We start from the raw sequence: 15,979 nt of genomic DNA on the forward strand, positions 1-15,979 counted from the left end.
AAAAAAAATATATATATATATAGTATTGGAAGTCGTAGCCAGAGCAAGTAGGCAACAGAAAGAAATAGAAGGAATCCAGATTGCAAAGGAGGAAATCAAATTGTCCCTGTTTGCAGGTGACATGATCTTATATATTGATAAAGACCTAAAGACTCTGCCAAAAACCTCTTGGAACTGATAAATGAATTCAGTAAATTTGCAGGATACAAAATCAACATACAAAAATCAATAGTAAACTGATGTATATGAACAACAAGCTAGCTGAAGAAGAAAACAAGAAGGCAATCCAATTTACAATAGGTACAAAAATATATACCTAAGAATAAATTTAACCAAAAAGGTGAACAACCTCTACAAGGAAAACTACCAAAAAACAAACAAACAAAAAAACAACTGATGAAACAAATTGAAGAGGTTACAAACAAATGGAAAGACATTTATTCCCTGCTTACGAATTGCAATAATTAACATTGTAAAAATGACCATACTACTCAAAGCAATCTACAGATTCAAGGCAATCCCTACCAAAATATCAATGACTGTATTCCCAGAAACAGAATAAAATATTTAAATGTGTATGGAACCACAAAAATTCTGAGATAGCCAATGCAATCCTAAGCAAAAAGAACAAAACTGGAGGCATCATACTACCAGACTTCAAAATATACTACAAAGCTATAGTAAGTAAAAGAACATGGTACTGGTATGAAAACAGACATGTGAACCAATGGAACAAAATAAAGAACCCAGAAATCAATCTATGTATTTGCAGCCAATTGATTTTTGACATAGGTGCCAAGAACACTCGTTGTGGAAAGGCCATTTTCTTCAATAAATAGTGCTAGGGAAAATTGGATATCCATGCACATAAGAATGAAACTAGACCCACGCCTCTCACCCTACACAAAAATCACTCAAAATGGATGAAAAACCCAAATGTAATACCTAAAACTATAAAACTAGTAGAGGAAAATATTAGGGAAATTCTTTAGGACATTTGTCTGGGAAAAGATTCTATGAATAAGACTTCAAAAGCACAGGCAGAAAAAGCAAAAATAAACAAATAGAATTAAATTAAACTAAAAGACTTCTGCACAGCAAAGGAAACAATCAACAGAGTGAAAAGACAACCTACACAATGAGAGAAAATATTAGCAAATTATTCATCTGAAAAGGGGTTAATATCCCGAATATATAAGGAACTCAACAGCAAAATAATAAAAGCCAAACAATCCAATTAAATATGGGCAAATGATCTAGCAGAAATTTCTCAAAAGAAGACATACAAACGGCCAACAAATAGATTAAAAAATGCTCAACATTACTAATCATAAGTGAACTGCAAATCAAAACCACAATGAGAGGTCACTCATATCTGTTAGAGTGGCTACTATAAAACAACAACAACAAAAATTCTGGCAAGGATGCAAAGAAAAGGAAGCTCTTATTCACTATTGGTGGGAATGTAAACTAGTATAGCCACTATGTAGAACAGTATGGAGATTCCTCACAAAACTACAAATAGAACTACCATATGATCCAGCAATCCCACTACTGGGAATTTATCCAAAGGAGATGAAATCAGTATATAAAAGAGACACCTGCACCCCTACGTTTATTGCAGCACTATTCACAATAGCCAAGATATGGAATCAACCTAGATGTCCAACAACAGATGAGCTGGTAAAGAAAATGTGATACACATAAACAATGGAGTACTAATCAGCCATAAAAAAAAGAATGAAATCCTGGCATTTGCAACAACATGAATGAAACTAGAGGACACGATGTTAGGGAAAACAGGCCAGGAGCAAAAAGTCAAACAATGCATGTTCTTACTCATATGTGGAAGCTAAAAAAGTTTATCTTATAAAAGTAAAAAGTAGAATAGAAGACTTTAGAGGCTGAGAAGGGTAACAAAAATGGGGTGGGGGTAGGCAGAAATTTGTTAAAAGATGCGAAATTACAGCTGGATAGGAGGGATAATTTCTAGTGTTCTATACCACAATAGGATGACTATAGTTAACAATAATATCTTATATCATTTTAAATAGCTAGGAGAGGGATATTGAGTGTTTCCACACACGAAGAAATGATAAATGTTTGAGATTGTGTATATGCTAATTATGCTGAACTGATCACTCTACATGTCTTGAAACATTACTATGTACCCCACGAATATGTATAATTATTATATGTCACATGTTCTCACTTATAAATGGGAGCTAAATGATGAGAACACATGGACACATAGAAGGGAACAACACACACAGGGGACTTTCAGAGGGTGGTGGGTGGGAGAGGGAGAAGATCAGGAAAAATAACTAATGGGTACTAGGCTTAATATCTGGGTGAGGAAGTAATTTGTACAACAAACCCCCATGACATAAGTTTACCTTCATAACAAACCTGCACTGTACCCCGAATTTAAGGTTAAAAAAAAGAAAACGCAAAATCAAAATCTTAATGAGATGCCACATTATACCTACTAGGATAGCTGGGTTCTTTTTCTTTTTTTTTCTTTTTTATTATACTTTAAGTTATAGGGTACATGTGCACAATGTGCAGGTTTGTTACATATGTATATATGTGTCATGTTGGTGTGCTGCACACATTAACTCGTTATTTACATTAGTATATCTCCTAATGCTATCCCTCCCCTCTCCCCACACCCCACAACAGGCTCCAGTGTGTGATGTTCCCCTTCCTGTGTCCAAGTGATCTCATTGTTCAATTCCCACCTGTGAGTGAGAACATCTGGTGTTCGGTTTTCTGTTCTTGTGATAGTTTGCTAAGAATGATGGTTTCCAGCTTCATCCATGTCCCTACAGAGGACACAAACTCATCCTTTTTTATGACTGCATAGTATTCCATGGTGTATATGTGCCACATTTTCTTAATCCAGTCTATCATTGATGGACATTTGGGTTGGTTCCAAGTTTTTGCTATTGTGAATAGTGCTGCAATAAACATACGTGTGCATGTGTCTTTATAGCAGCATGATTTATAATCCTTTGGGTATATACCCAGTAATGGGATGGCTGGGTCTAATGGTATTGCTAGTTCTAGATCCTTGAGGAATCATCACACTGTCTTCCACAATGGTTGAACTAGTTTACAGTCCCACCAACAGTGTAAAACAGTTTTTCTCCACATCCTCTCCAGCACCTGTTGTTTCCTGATTTTTTAATGATTGCCATTCTAACTGGTGTGAGATGGTATCTCATTGTGGTTTTGATTTGCATTTCTCTGATGGCTAGTGATGATGAGCATTTTTTCATGTGTCTCTTGGCTGTATGAATGTCTTCTTTTGAGAAGTGTCTGTTCATATCCTTGGCCCACTTTTTGATGGGGTTGTTTGTTTTTTTCTTGTAAGTTTGAGTTCTTTTTAGGTTCTGGATCTTAGCCCTGTTTCAGATGAGTAGATTGCAAAGATTTTCTCCCATTCTGTAGGTTTTCTGTTCACTCTGATGGTAGTTTCTTTTGCTGTGCAGACACTCTTTAGTTTAATGAGATTGCATTTGTCCATTTTGGCTTTTGTTGCCATTGCTTTTGGTGTTTTAGACATGAAGTCCTCACCCGTGCCTATGTCCTGAATGGTATTGCCTATGTTTTCTTCTAGGGTTTTTATGGCTTTAGGTGCAACATTTAAGTTTCTAATCCATCTTGAATTAATTTTTGTCTAAGGTGTAAGAAAGGGATCCAGTTTCAGCTTTCTACTTATGGCTAACCAGTTTTCCCAGCACCATTTATTAAATAGGGAATCCTTTCCCCATTTCTTGTTTTTGTCAGGTTTGTCAAAGATCAGATGGCTGTAGATGTGTGGTATTATTTCTGAGGACTCTGTTCTGTTCCATTGGTCTCTATCTCTGTTTTGGTACCAGTACCATGCTGTTTTGGTTACTGTAGCCTTGTAGTATAGTTTGAAGTCAGGTAGCGTGATGCCTCCAGCTTTGTTGTTTTTGCTTAGGACTGTCTTGGCAATGCGGGCTCTTTTTTGGTTCCATATGAACATTAAAGTAGTTTTTTCCAATTCTGTGAAGAAAGTTATTGGTAGCTTAATGGGGATGGCATTGAATCTATAAATTACCTTGGGCAGTATGGCCATTTTCACGATATTGATTCTTCCTATCCATGAGTGTGGAATGTTCTTCCATTTGTTTGTGTCCTCTTTTATTTCATTGATCAGTGGTTTGTAGTTCTCCTTGAAGAGGTCCTTCACATCCCTTGTAAGTTGGATTATTCCTGGGTATCTTATTCTCTTTGAAGCAATTGTGAATGGGAGTTCACACATGATTTGGCTCTCTATTATTGGTGTATAAGAATGCTAGTGACTTTTGCACATTGATTTTGTATCCTGAGACTTTGCTGAAGTTGCTTATCAGCTTAAGGAAATTTTGGGCTGAGACGATGGGGTTTTCTAAATATACAATCATGTCATCTGCAAACAGGGACAATTTGACTTCCTCTTTTCCTGATTGAATACCCTTTATTACTTTCTCCTGCCTGATTGCCCTGGCCAGAACTTCCAACACTATGTTGAATAGGAGTGGTGATAGAGTGCATCCCTGTCTTGTGCCAGTTTTCAAGGGGAATGCTTCCAGTTTTTGCCCATTCGGTATGATATTGGCTGTAGGTTTGTCATAAATAGCTCTTATTATTTTGAGATATGTTCCATTAATACCAAATTTATTGAGAGTTTTTAGCATGAAGGGCTTTTGAATTTTGTCAAAGGCCTTTTCTGCATCTATTGAGATAATCATGTGGTTTTTGTCTTTAGTTCTGTTTATATGCTGGATTACGTTTATTGATTTGCATATGTTGAACCAGCCTTGCATCCCAGGGATGAAGCCCACTTGATCGTGGTGGATAAGCTTTTTGATGTGCTGCTGGATTCGGTTTGTCAGTATTTTATTGAGGATTTTTGCATCAATGTTCATCAGGGATATTGGTCTAAAATTCTTTTTTTTTGTTGTGTCTCTGCCAGGTTTTGGTATCAGGATGATGTTGGCCTCATAAAATGAGTTAGGGAGGATTCCCTCTTTTTCTATTGATTGGAATAATTTCAGAAGTAATGGTACCAGCTCATCCTTGTACCTCTGGTAGAATTCGACTGTGAATCCGTCTGGTCCTGGACTTTTTTTGGTTGGTAGACTATTAATTATTACCTCAATTTCAGAGCCTGTTATTGGTCTATTCGGGTATTCAACTTCTTCCTGGTTTAGTCTTGGGAGAGTGTGCATGTCCAGGAATTTATCCATTTCTTCTAGGTTTTCTAGTTTATTTGCGTAGAAGTGCTTATAATATTCTCTGATGGTAGTTTGCATTTCTGTGGGATGGATGGTGATATCCCTTTTATCATTTTTTATTGTGTCTATTTGATTCTTCTCTCTTTTCTTCTTTATTAGTCTTGCTAGCGGTCTATCAATTTTGTTGATCTTTTCAAAAACACAGCTCCTGGATTCATTGATTTTTTGAAGGGCTTTTTGTGTCTCTATCTCCTTCAGTTCTGCTCTCATCTTAGTTATTTCTTGCCTTTGGCTAGCTTTTGAATGTGTTTGCTCTTGCTTCTCTAGTTCTTTTAATTGTGATGTTAGGGTGTCAGTTTTAGATCTTTCCTGCTTTCTCTTGTGGGCCTTTAGTGCTATAAACTTCCCTCTACATACTGCTTTAAATGTGTCCCAGAGATTCTGGTATGTTGTATCTTTGTTCTCATTGGTTTCAAAGAACATCTTTATTTCTGCCTTCATTTCGTTATGTACCCAGTAGTCATTCAGGAGCAGGTTGTTCAGTTTTCATGTAGTTGAGCGGTTTTGATTGAGTTTCTTAATCCTGAGTTTTAGTTTGATTGCACTGTGGTCTGAGAGATGGTTTGTTATAAATTCTGTTCTTTTACATTTGCTGAGGAGTGCTTTACTTCCAACTATGTGGTCAATTTTGGAATAAGTGCGATGTGGTGCTGAGAAGAATGTATATTCTGTTGATTTGTGGTGGAGAGTTCTGTAGATGTCTATTAGGTCTGCTTGGTGTAGAGTTGAGTTCAATTCCTGGATATCCTTGTTAACTTTCTGTCTCATTGATCTGTCTAATGTTGACAGTGGGGTATTAAAGTCTCCCATTATTATTGTGTGGGAGTCTAAGTCTCTTTGTAAGTCTCTAAGGACTTGCTTTATGAATCTAGGTGCTCTCCTGTATTGAGTGCATATATATTTAGGATAGTTAGCTCTTCTTGTTGAATTTATCCCTTTACCATTGTGTAATGTCCTTCTTTGTCTCTTTTGATCTTTGTTGGTTTAAAGTCTGTTTATGAAACGAGAGCTACATGACAAATGCACGAGTTTCAGTAACTGACTCGATCATCTTGAAGAAGCGGTATGAGAGATTGAAGATCAAATGAATGAAATGAAGTGAGAAGAGAAGTTTAGAGAAAAAGGAGTAAAAAGAAACAAACAAAGCCTCCAAGAATTATGGGACTATGTGAAAAGACCAAATCTACATCTTATTGGTGTACCTGAAAGTGATGGGGAGAATGGAACCAAGTTGGAAAACACTCTGCAGGATGTTATCCAGGAGAACTTTCCCAACCTAGCAAGGCAGGCCAACATTCAAATTCAGGAAATACGGAGAACGCCCAAAGATACTTCTCGAGAACAGCAACTCCAAGACACATCATTGTCAGATTCACCAAAGTTGAAATGAAGGAAAAAATGTTAAGGGCAGCCAGAGAGAAAGGTCGGGTTACCTACAAAGGGAAGCCTATCAGACTAACAGCAGATCTTTCGGCAGAAACTCTCCAAGCCAGAAGAGAGTGGGGGCCAATATTCAACATTCTTAAAGAAAAGAATTTTCAACCCAGAATTTCATATCCAGCCAAACTAAGTTTCATAAGTGAAGGAGAAATAAAATCCTTTATAGACAAGCAAATGCTTAGAGATTTTGTCACCGCCAGGCCTGCCCTACAAGAGCTCCTGAAGGAAGCACTAAACATGGAAAGGAACAACCGGTACCAGCCATTGCAAAAACATGCCAAAATGTAAAGACCATCGATGCTAGGAAGAAACTGCATCAACTAACGAGCAAAATAACCAGCTAACATCATAATGACAGGATCAAGTTCACACATAACAATATTAACCTTAAATGTAAATGGGCTAAATGCTTCAATTAAAAGACACAGACTGGCAAATTGGATAAAGAGTCAAGACCCATCAATTTGCTGTATCCAGGAGACCCATCTCAAGTGCAGAGACACACATAGGCTCAAAATAAAGGGATGAAGGAAGATCTACCAAGCAAATGGAAAACAAAAAAAAGGCAGGGGTTGCAATCCTAGTCTCTGGTAAAACAGACTTTTTTTTCTTAAAAAGAAAAAGGTGTTGTCAATGATGTGGAGAAATTGCAATCCTGGTATATTGCTTATAGGAATGTAAAACACATGAACCAACCCCTCAGATCAAGATCAAGAGCATCCCCTGACACCATGGCAACCAACCGTGTGCTCCTTCCCTAGCTCATCTCTGGTTTTCTTCCCCATAACAGAGACAGTGGTACTTCTGGTTACAGTGGTACCAACTTTCTGGTTATCATACACTTGTCTTTTATTTTTTGAGTTTTGAAACACATATTTCTAAATATATATTAAAGAAGCTATTTCTTACTTTTAATAGCCTGATGTCTAAAAATGGTATCATATTCAATATGATACACCATATTAATAGAATAAAAGGAAAAAACCCCACATGATCTTGTTTGTACCCAGAAAAAGTATTTGACAAAGTATAACACCTTTTTATAATAAAAACACTGAACAAACTAAGAGTAGAAAGGAACTTCCTATACCCGGTAAAGCATTCTATGAAAAAAAGCTGCAGATAACATCACACATGATACAAAACTGAACTTTTCCCCAAGTCAGTCTCCTGACGTGAAGCAGGAGAAGTGCTTGTACAAACCCCGAGGATAATAGATGTGATCCTGCTTTGTAAATTGTAAAGCATTGTGTCCACAGAAGGGTTCAGGGTTCTGTTCAATGTTTCTCTGCCTGGGGACAGTCCTTCTCCCCTGCATTTTTCCCCTGAGTGTGCTGGCTAGGTTGGAGAGATTAGCTCTGTGGAGTGTTCAGGTTTGGATTGGAAGCTGTGGCCCTGAACAGAACAGACGGTTTGGCAGCCATTTAGAATCAACCATTTATGATTAAAGCCTCAGTGGGTAGTATAGGGCCCTGCAGACAAAGGCCTGTCACTTCTGATCATGTTCCTACTCCATCATCTGTGCCTGACTCTTTAGCATGCTGATGCAGGGCTAGAGCCTGGAACTCTAATCTAATTCTTCAGCACCCATTGGGGTGTTCTGGGCCTTTGTGCATGTCAAAGAGGGGAAACACTTATTCCTTTTCAGATGTAGCCAGTTGTGGCTGTCCTTCATTTCCAATTCCTATTAACACTTGCCTGGACAATTGCAACAGCTTCCAAACCAGTCTCTCTGCCTCCAGTCTTGTCTTTTCAGGCTACTTTTCACATGGCAACCAGGGTGAACATGTGAACATGAAAATACGACCACATCATTGGCCTACTGAAGAGTGCCCTCAAGACGAAGTCAAAGCTGCTCAGATTTCAGAAAGCCTTTCAGGACTTTTTTTGTTTTGTTTTAAAGTGATTAGCCCTTGCTTTGTTACTAAGTTACTGAGCTTTTTATTTAGATACTAGTCCAGTATTATCCACAACATGATGACAACAACAGCAGCAGGTCACCTTCATTTAGCGTGCCAGGCACTGAGCCATGCACTCTGCGTGCATTCTCTCCTTTAATACTTATGGGAGGAAGCCACTAACAGTATTTCCACTTTACAGATAGAAAACTGGCCCCAGTGAAGCTATGTAACTTGCCAAAGGTTACCCAGCTAGAAGGAGCAAAGCCTGGATTTGAAGACTGCCTTGTGTCTTAACCACTGTGTGTGGGACTTCCTCAAGTCTCTATCCAGTGACTGACCTGCAGTGACAGGTTGCTCACCACCATAAGACATCCTGTTCCAGTGGGAGGCACTCTGCCTATGCTATTGCTTTGGTTGAGTGGTAGTCTGCCTCCCTGGCCTCAGCACAGCCTACTAGAGCCCATCAGAACAAATCTCTGTCCTCTGCTTCAGTCTTGCCCTGTGCAGACTGTGAGCTGGTCACCAAATCTCCTCACCTCACCTGCCCAAAGCTTTCTGGGGCCGTCAGCCCTCTGGTCAATTTTCTCTGGAGTGCTCAGCCTATCACAACTAACTCACCCGCATTCACTAGAGAGAGCTGTTGGGGAATCAAATTTGTTTCTTGGTTAAGGGCTTTGGAGCCACACAGGCCTGGGTTCTAATCTCCACTAGACTCGTTATTGGCTCTGTGACACGGGAAATGTTGCTTAACTTCTTCAAATCTAGTTTCTGCTTTGTAATACTGGAATAACCATAGTATTTTCCTTATAAGTTTATTGTGAGAATTAACTTGAATTAATTTATGTAAAATACTTAAAATACTGCCATACACATAGCAAACTATAAGACTGTATTTGTTGCACTATATGTTTTCCCAATTTGCCTGAGAACAGACATTTTATTTTTTATTTTTATTTTTTAAATATTGAGAGGCATAGCTTACATATATAGGATAGCATATGAACATTAAGTGACTATTTATATAGGTATAAGCCTGTATAACCAGAACTCAGCTCAATATAGGGAAAATATTCCTTCCCTAATGTCCATTCTCATTCAATGCCCCATTCTTAGATGTATTTAATAATCTGATTTGTGTTCCTATAGGTTATATTTGTCCCTTCTAGAGTTTCATACAGGTAGAATCATAGTTTGTATTTTTTGTCTGGCTTCTTTTATACAGCATGTGTTTGAGGTCATCCATGTTGTAAAATGTGTCAGTGGTTCATTTTTTTTATTGCATCATGTCACATTTTGTTAGCTATTAACCTGTTGATGAACATATTTTTCCAGGTGAGAGACAATATGAGTAATGTTATTGTGAACATTTGAGTACAAGTATTTCTGCAAACATACGTTTTTGTTTCATTTGGGTATATACCTAGGAATGGAATTGCTGGATCGTATGGTAACTCTATGTTTAACTGCCCATCACAGAGAGGGGGGAGGGGGGAGGGATTGCATTGGGAGTTATACCTGATGTAAATGACGAGTTGATGGGTGCTGACGAGTTGATGGGTGCAGCACGCCAACATGGCACAGGTATACAAATGTAAAAAACCTGCCCGTTATCCACATGTACCCTAGAACTTAAAGTATAATAATAAAAAAAAAAAAAGAAAAGAAGCCATCAAACTATTTTCTGAAGTGTTTGTATCATTTTACCAACAGTGTGTGAGGGTTCCAGTTGCTCCCCATTCTTGCCAACATTTGTTGTTATCAGTCTTTTAAATAGGCCGTTAGTAGCCATTCTAGTGGATGTACAGTAATTGGAAGTTGTTAAGTGACCATACACTGGGCTCAGTCTTGTTGTAGGCATTGCGTGTGACATTGATTGGACACAGTAGGTGTGAAAACTACAATTATGAGGGTACCTTATATTCAGTATCATTATCACTCTGACTTCAGTACATAACAGCACTGTAAGGTAAGGTAGGCATCTCAGAAATCATTATCCTCATTGTACAGATGAAGAAACTGCAGCTTGTTCACTCATTAAACAGTGAACACCTGCTATGTGCCAGATGTCAGGCTGGACTCTGGGAGACTTGTGGACCAGCCAGACATTTTTGCCAGCCACAGTGAGGGCTCCAGGCCATTGGGAAAGATGGCTCCTGGACAAGTACTAAGCCACACAACCCAGACACAAAGATTCAAATGAGACTTGAGGCCATGCTAAATTGGATCCCAGCCCTTTTGACATTCTCTATTGGGCTCAGCCTAGTCCAGGTTTGAGAGTCCTTTCTGAAGAGGACTTATTTTTCAAGTACAGTTAATGAGGTTGTCTTTTCAGAGCTGAGGTAAAGAGAAGGGTCTCCATGGCTGGCACATAGCAGATAACCAGCAAGGGGCACAGTGGTCATTAGATATCGATCCTTTGGCCATCCTAGTGTCACTCAGGCTCATTGATCCATTACTGGGTGAAAAATCATTTGTAATAGGGAGGGTCCACCCTAGGAACTTTTCATTGGAGAATCATATTTGGGGACACTCTCTGCCCAACACCTCTTAGAATCACTAGATACTCTGTACTAATCACCACCCCAAAGCAATTTTTGTGCATTGTACAAGGCCTAAAACTTTTCCAAACTTCCCTTAAACTGGGTGGCAATACATCCAGCAGTTTTCAAGTGATACAGAAATGGTTACACAGACACAAACTAAATTGGCAATACATCTAATTGAAAGGGCGGAGTAAGACAACACGTGTCTCCTCCCACACATATATCCCACTCCCTCTGTTCCTTTGGATAGTATGACAGGAAATTGGGAGACACTTCCAAAGGGGCCTTTCCTGCCATTTCCCTGGGAGAAGTAAGGCATATGTTGTTTTCGTAAAAAGCTGATTCTTGGAGAGTTTTGCTTTTCAATAATTATGCATCCATGGCAGATTCATCAGTCTATAATACATTCCTTAGTGACGAGCAATTTGTTGTTCTTCTTCTAGCACAAATCACAGCAGCCTTGGTAAACTTGTCTTCTTCTCCCGCTATCTTTCAAAGGGTGACTAACGTGGGCCATCCAATAGGTAATGTAAACATGACCCTGGGGTTAAAATGGGACAGGTGGATGCTAATTTAAACTGAATTTCTACTTGAAGGGATACCAACCACCCAGAAAGCCATGTTGGAGGCATTGTTAACCTGTGCTCACCTACTGCTAAAGGTCCCACTTGGAAGGTCCCAACAACTCTTTCTTCTCAAAGGACTATATGAGTTCCTGCTTCTCTTTTTAATGTTTTTTAATTTTTAATTTTTGAGTTACATAATAGGTGTATCATTTATAGGTACGTGAGATGTTTTGATCCAGGCATGCAATGCAAACTAATCACATCATGGAGAATGGGGTATCCAGCCCCTCAAGTATTTACCCTTTGTGTTACAAACAATTCAGTTACACTCTTTTAGTTATTTTAAAATGTAAAATTAAGTTATTATTGACTATAGTATCACTTTTGTACTGTCAAATAGTAGGTCTTATTCATTCTTTCTATTTCCTTGTACCCATTAACCATCCCTACCTTCTCCCCAACCCCCTACTACCCTTCCCAGGCTCTGGTAACCATCCTTCTACTCTCTATGTCCATGAGTTCAATTGTTTTGAGTTTTAGATTTCTCAAATAAGTGAGAACATGCAATGTTTATCTTTCTGTGTCTGGTTTATTTCACTTAACATAATGATCTCCAGTTCCATCCATGTTGCTGCAAATGGCAAGATCTCGTTCTTCTTTTTGGCTGAGTAGTACTTCATTGTGCATACATACCACATTTTCTTTATCCGTTTATCTGTTGGTGGACACTTAAGTTGCTACCAGATGTTAACTATTATAACTATTTTAAATAGTGCTACAATAAACATGGGAGTGCAGATATCTCTTTGAAATACAGATTTTCTTTCTTTTGGGTATATACCCAGCAGTGGGATTACTGAATCATAAGGTAGCTCAATTTTTAGTTTTTTGAGGCATGTCCAAACTGTTCTCCATAGTGGCTGTACTAATTTACATTCCCACTAACAGTATACAAAGATTCCCTTTTCTCCACATCCTCTCCAGCATTTATTATTGCCTGACTTTTGGATAGAAGTCATTTTAACTGGTATGAGATGACATGTCATTGTAGTTTTGGTTTGTTTTTCTCTGATGATCAATGGTGTTGAGCAACTTTTCATATGTCTGTTTCCCATTTGTATGTCTTCTTTTGAGAAATGTCTATTCAAATATTTTGTCCATTTTTAATTGGATTATTAGACTGAGTTGTTTGAACGCCTTATATATTCTGGTTATTAATCTGTTATTAGACAGGTATTTTCCTGCTTCTCTTTTTCAAGGTTGTTTCGGGTATTCTAGGTGTATATATTACTATATTAATTTTAGCATCAGATTTCCTATTTCTACAAAATACGTATTTTGTGATTTTTGATTGGAATTGCACTGAAAATCTATAGAACAGCTTAGGAAAATTAACATTCTAATGACATTGAGTCTTCTGATCCAGGAACACAGTATATCTATTTTGGTGTTTCATTTTTTCAGCAATGTTCTCTAATTTTCAGTGTCTAAGTGTTTAATTCCTTTGTCAGATTTATCCCTAAGTATTCCATACTTTTCAAAATGATTGTATACAGTATTTTTAAATTTTAATTTCTCTTTTTTATCATTACCATATACATCTACAATTGATTCTTGTTTATTGATCTTATATCCTGCAAACTTGCTGTATTAGATTCTTATGACCGCTATAACAAATTAACACAAACTTGGTAGCTTAAAACAATACACATTTATTATATTACAATTCTGGCAGTCAGAAGTCCAAAATTAGTCTCAGTGGGCTAAAATGAAGGTGTCATCATGGCTGTGTGCCTTCTGGAGGCTTTGGGGGAGAATCTCCTTTTTTTCTAGCTTCCAGAGGCTATTCATATTGTTTGACTCATGGCTCCAGTTTCCATCTTAAAGCCAGCAGAATAACATCTTCCAATGTTTCTCTCTCTCTGACTCTGCCCCTTTTGCTTTCCACTTATGATTGCATTAGGTCCATCAGGATAATCCAGAATAATATTCTCGTCTCAAGTTCCTTAACTTAGCCACACCTGCCAAGCCCCTCTTGCCATGGAAGGTAACATATTCTGAAGATTAGAATATGAACATCTTTAGACAACTGTTATTCTGACTACAGCACTTATCAAAGACACTTACTAGTTTCAGACTTTTAAACAAGATTCAGTCAGATTTTCTATGTAGATTATAATAATGTCTGCAAATAAAGGATTTTTATTTTTCTTTTTCAATCTACATGCTTGCCTTCCTTCCTTCCTTCCTTCCTTCCTTCCTTCCTTCCTTCCTTCCTTCCTTCCTTCCTTCCTTCCTCCCTCCCTCCCTCCCTCCCTCCCTCCCTCCCTTCCTTCCTCCCTTCTTCTTCCCTTATTTTTATTCTGGCTTTATTGCAATGGTTAGAATCTCCAGTACAATGTTAAGTAGAAGTGATGAAAGTGAACTCCTTATCTTGTTCCAGATCTTCAAGCAAGGTCATTCATTCCTTTATCATAATGTATTATGATTTCTTATAAGTTCCTCTTATCTGGTTGTGGAAGTTCTCTTCTATTCCTAGTTTGTGCAGAGCTTTCATCAGTAATGGATTTTGAATACTGTCAAATGCTTCTGCTGAGATCATCATATGGATCTTTTTAGGTTTGTTAATATGATGTACTACATTGATTAATTTTCAAACATTAACACAAACTTGCATTCCTGGGATAAATCTACTTGAACATGATGTAGTATCCTTTTTACATGTTGCTGACTTTTAATTTGCTAAGAATATTTTAAGATTTTTTAAAAATTATGTACTTGAAGATATTGGTCTGTAGTTTTTGTTTCTTGTAATGTCTTTATTTGCTTTTATTATTAAGATAATGTTGGTCTCATAAATTGAGATGGAAAGTATTTCCTTCTCTTCAATTATAAATGTGGACATGCAAAAACTCCAACAACATAATAGCAAAGCAAATCCAGCAACATTTAAAAAGAATTATAAAACATGACCAGGTGAGATTTATCCCAGGAATATAAGGTTGGTTTACTATCTGGAAATAATGTAACATATCATATTAATTGGTTACTAGAATCACATGATCATCTAAATAGATGCAGAAAACATCCAGCCCCCTTTCTCGGCAAGAACACTTAACAAACTAGGAATAGAAGGAATGATCTGTTAGTGGTGATGTCTTTCACCTATTGTATGCCTGAAAAAAGCTTCATTTTTCATATCATATCATACCATATCATGTGATTTTCATATCACTTCCTTTTTGAATGACATTTGTCCTGGGTGTGGAATGTTAGGTTGACATGTTGTTTTCAATACTTTAAAAATATTGCTTCACTATCTTCTCACTTGCATTATTTCCAACAAAAATCTTATGCCCTTATCTTTATTCCTCTAACTGCTACATATCTCTTTTCTGTCTCCTTTTTAGGTTTTCTTATTATCTCTGTTTTTCATAATTTGTTTGTGATGTGCCTTGGTATAGTTTTCTTCATGTTTCTTGTGGTCTGTGTTTGCTGAGCTTTTTGGATTGGTGGGTGATACAGTTTGGATGTTTTGTTCCCTCCAAATCTCATGTTGGAATGAGACTTCCAATATTAGAGGTGGGCTCAGTGGGAGGTGTTTGTGTCATGGGGAACTATCCCTCACAAATGGTTTGATGCTGTGTTCACAGTAATAAGTTAGTTCTCACTTTATGACTTCATGCGAGATCTGGTTGTTTAAAAGAGCCTGGACCCTCCTCCCTCTCTCTTGCTCCTTCTCTTGTCATGTGACACACTGGCTGCCCCTTTGCCTTCCACCATGATTGTAAGCTTCCTGAAGCCTTACCAGAGGCACATGCTGGCACCACCATGCTTCCTGTATAGGCTGCAGAACCAAGAGCCAACGTAAACCTCTTTTCTTTATAAATTGCCCAGTCTCAGGTATTACTTTTAGCAATGCAAAATGAACTAACGCAGTGGGATTATATTTTTCATCAAATTTGGAAAAAAGGGACATCATTTTGTTATGTAATTTTTCTGTTTGCCTCTCATTTTCAGAGACTCTAATTATATGTATATTAGGACACTTGCAGTTTTCTACAGCTCAGTGATGCTCTGCTATTTTTTTCTTTTATCTCAACTTCCCATCTTGGATAGTTTGTTTTGCTATATCTTCAAGCTCACTTTTGTTTTTTTCTGAAATATCTAATTTGTTAATCTCATCCAGTGCATTTTTATCTCGTTTTTTTTTTGTTTGT

Source organism: Macaca fascicularis, chromosome X (assembly GCF_037993035.2).
Source record: "Macaca fascicularis isolate 582-1 chromosome X, T2T-MFA8v1.1".
NCBI lineage: Eukaryota > Metazoa > Chordata > Mammalia > Primates > Cercopithecidae > Macaca > Macaca fascicularis.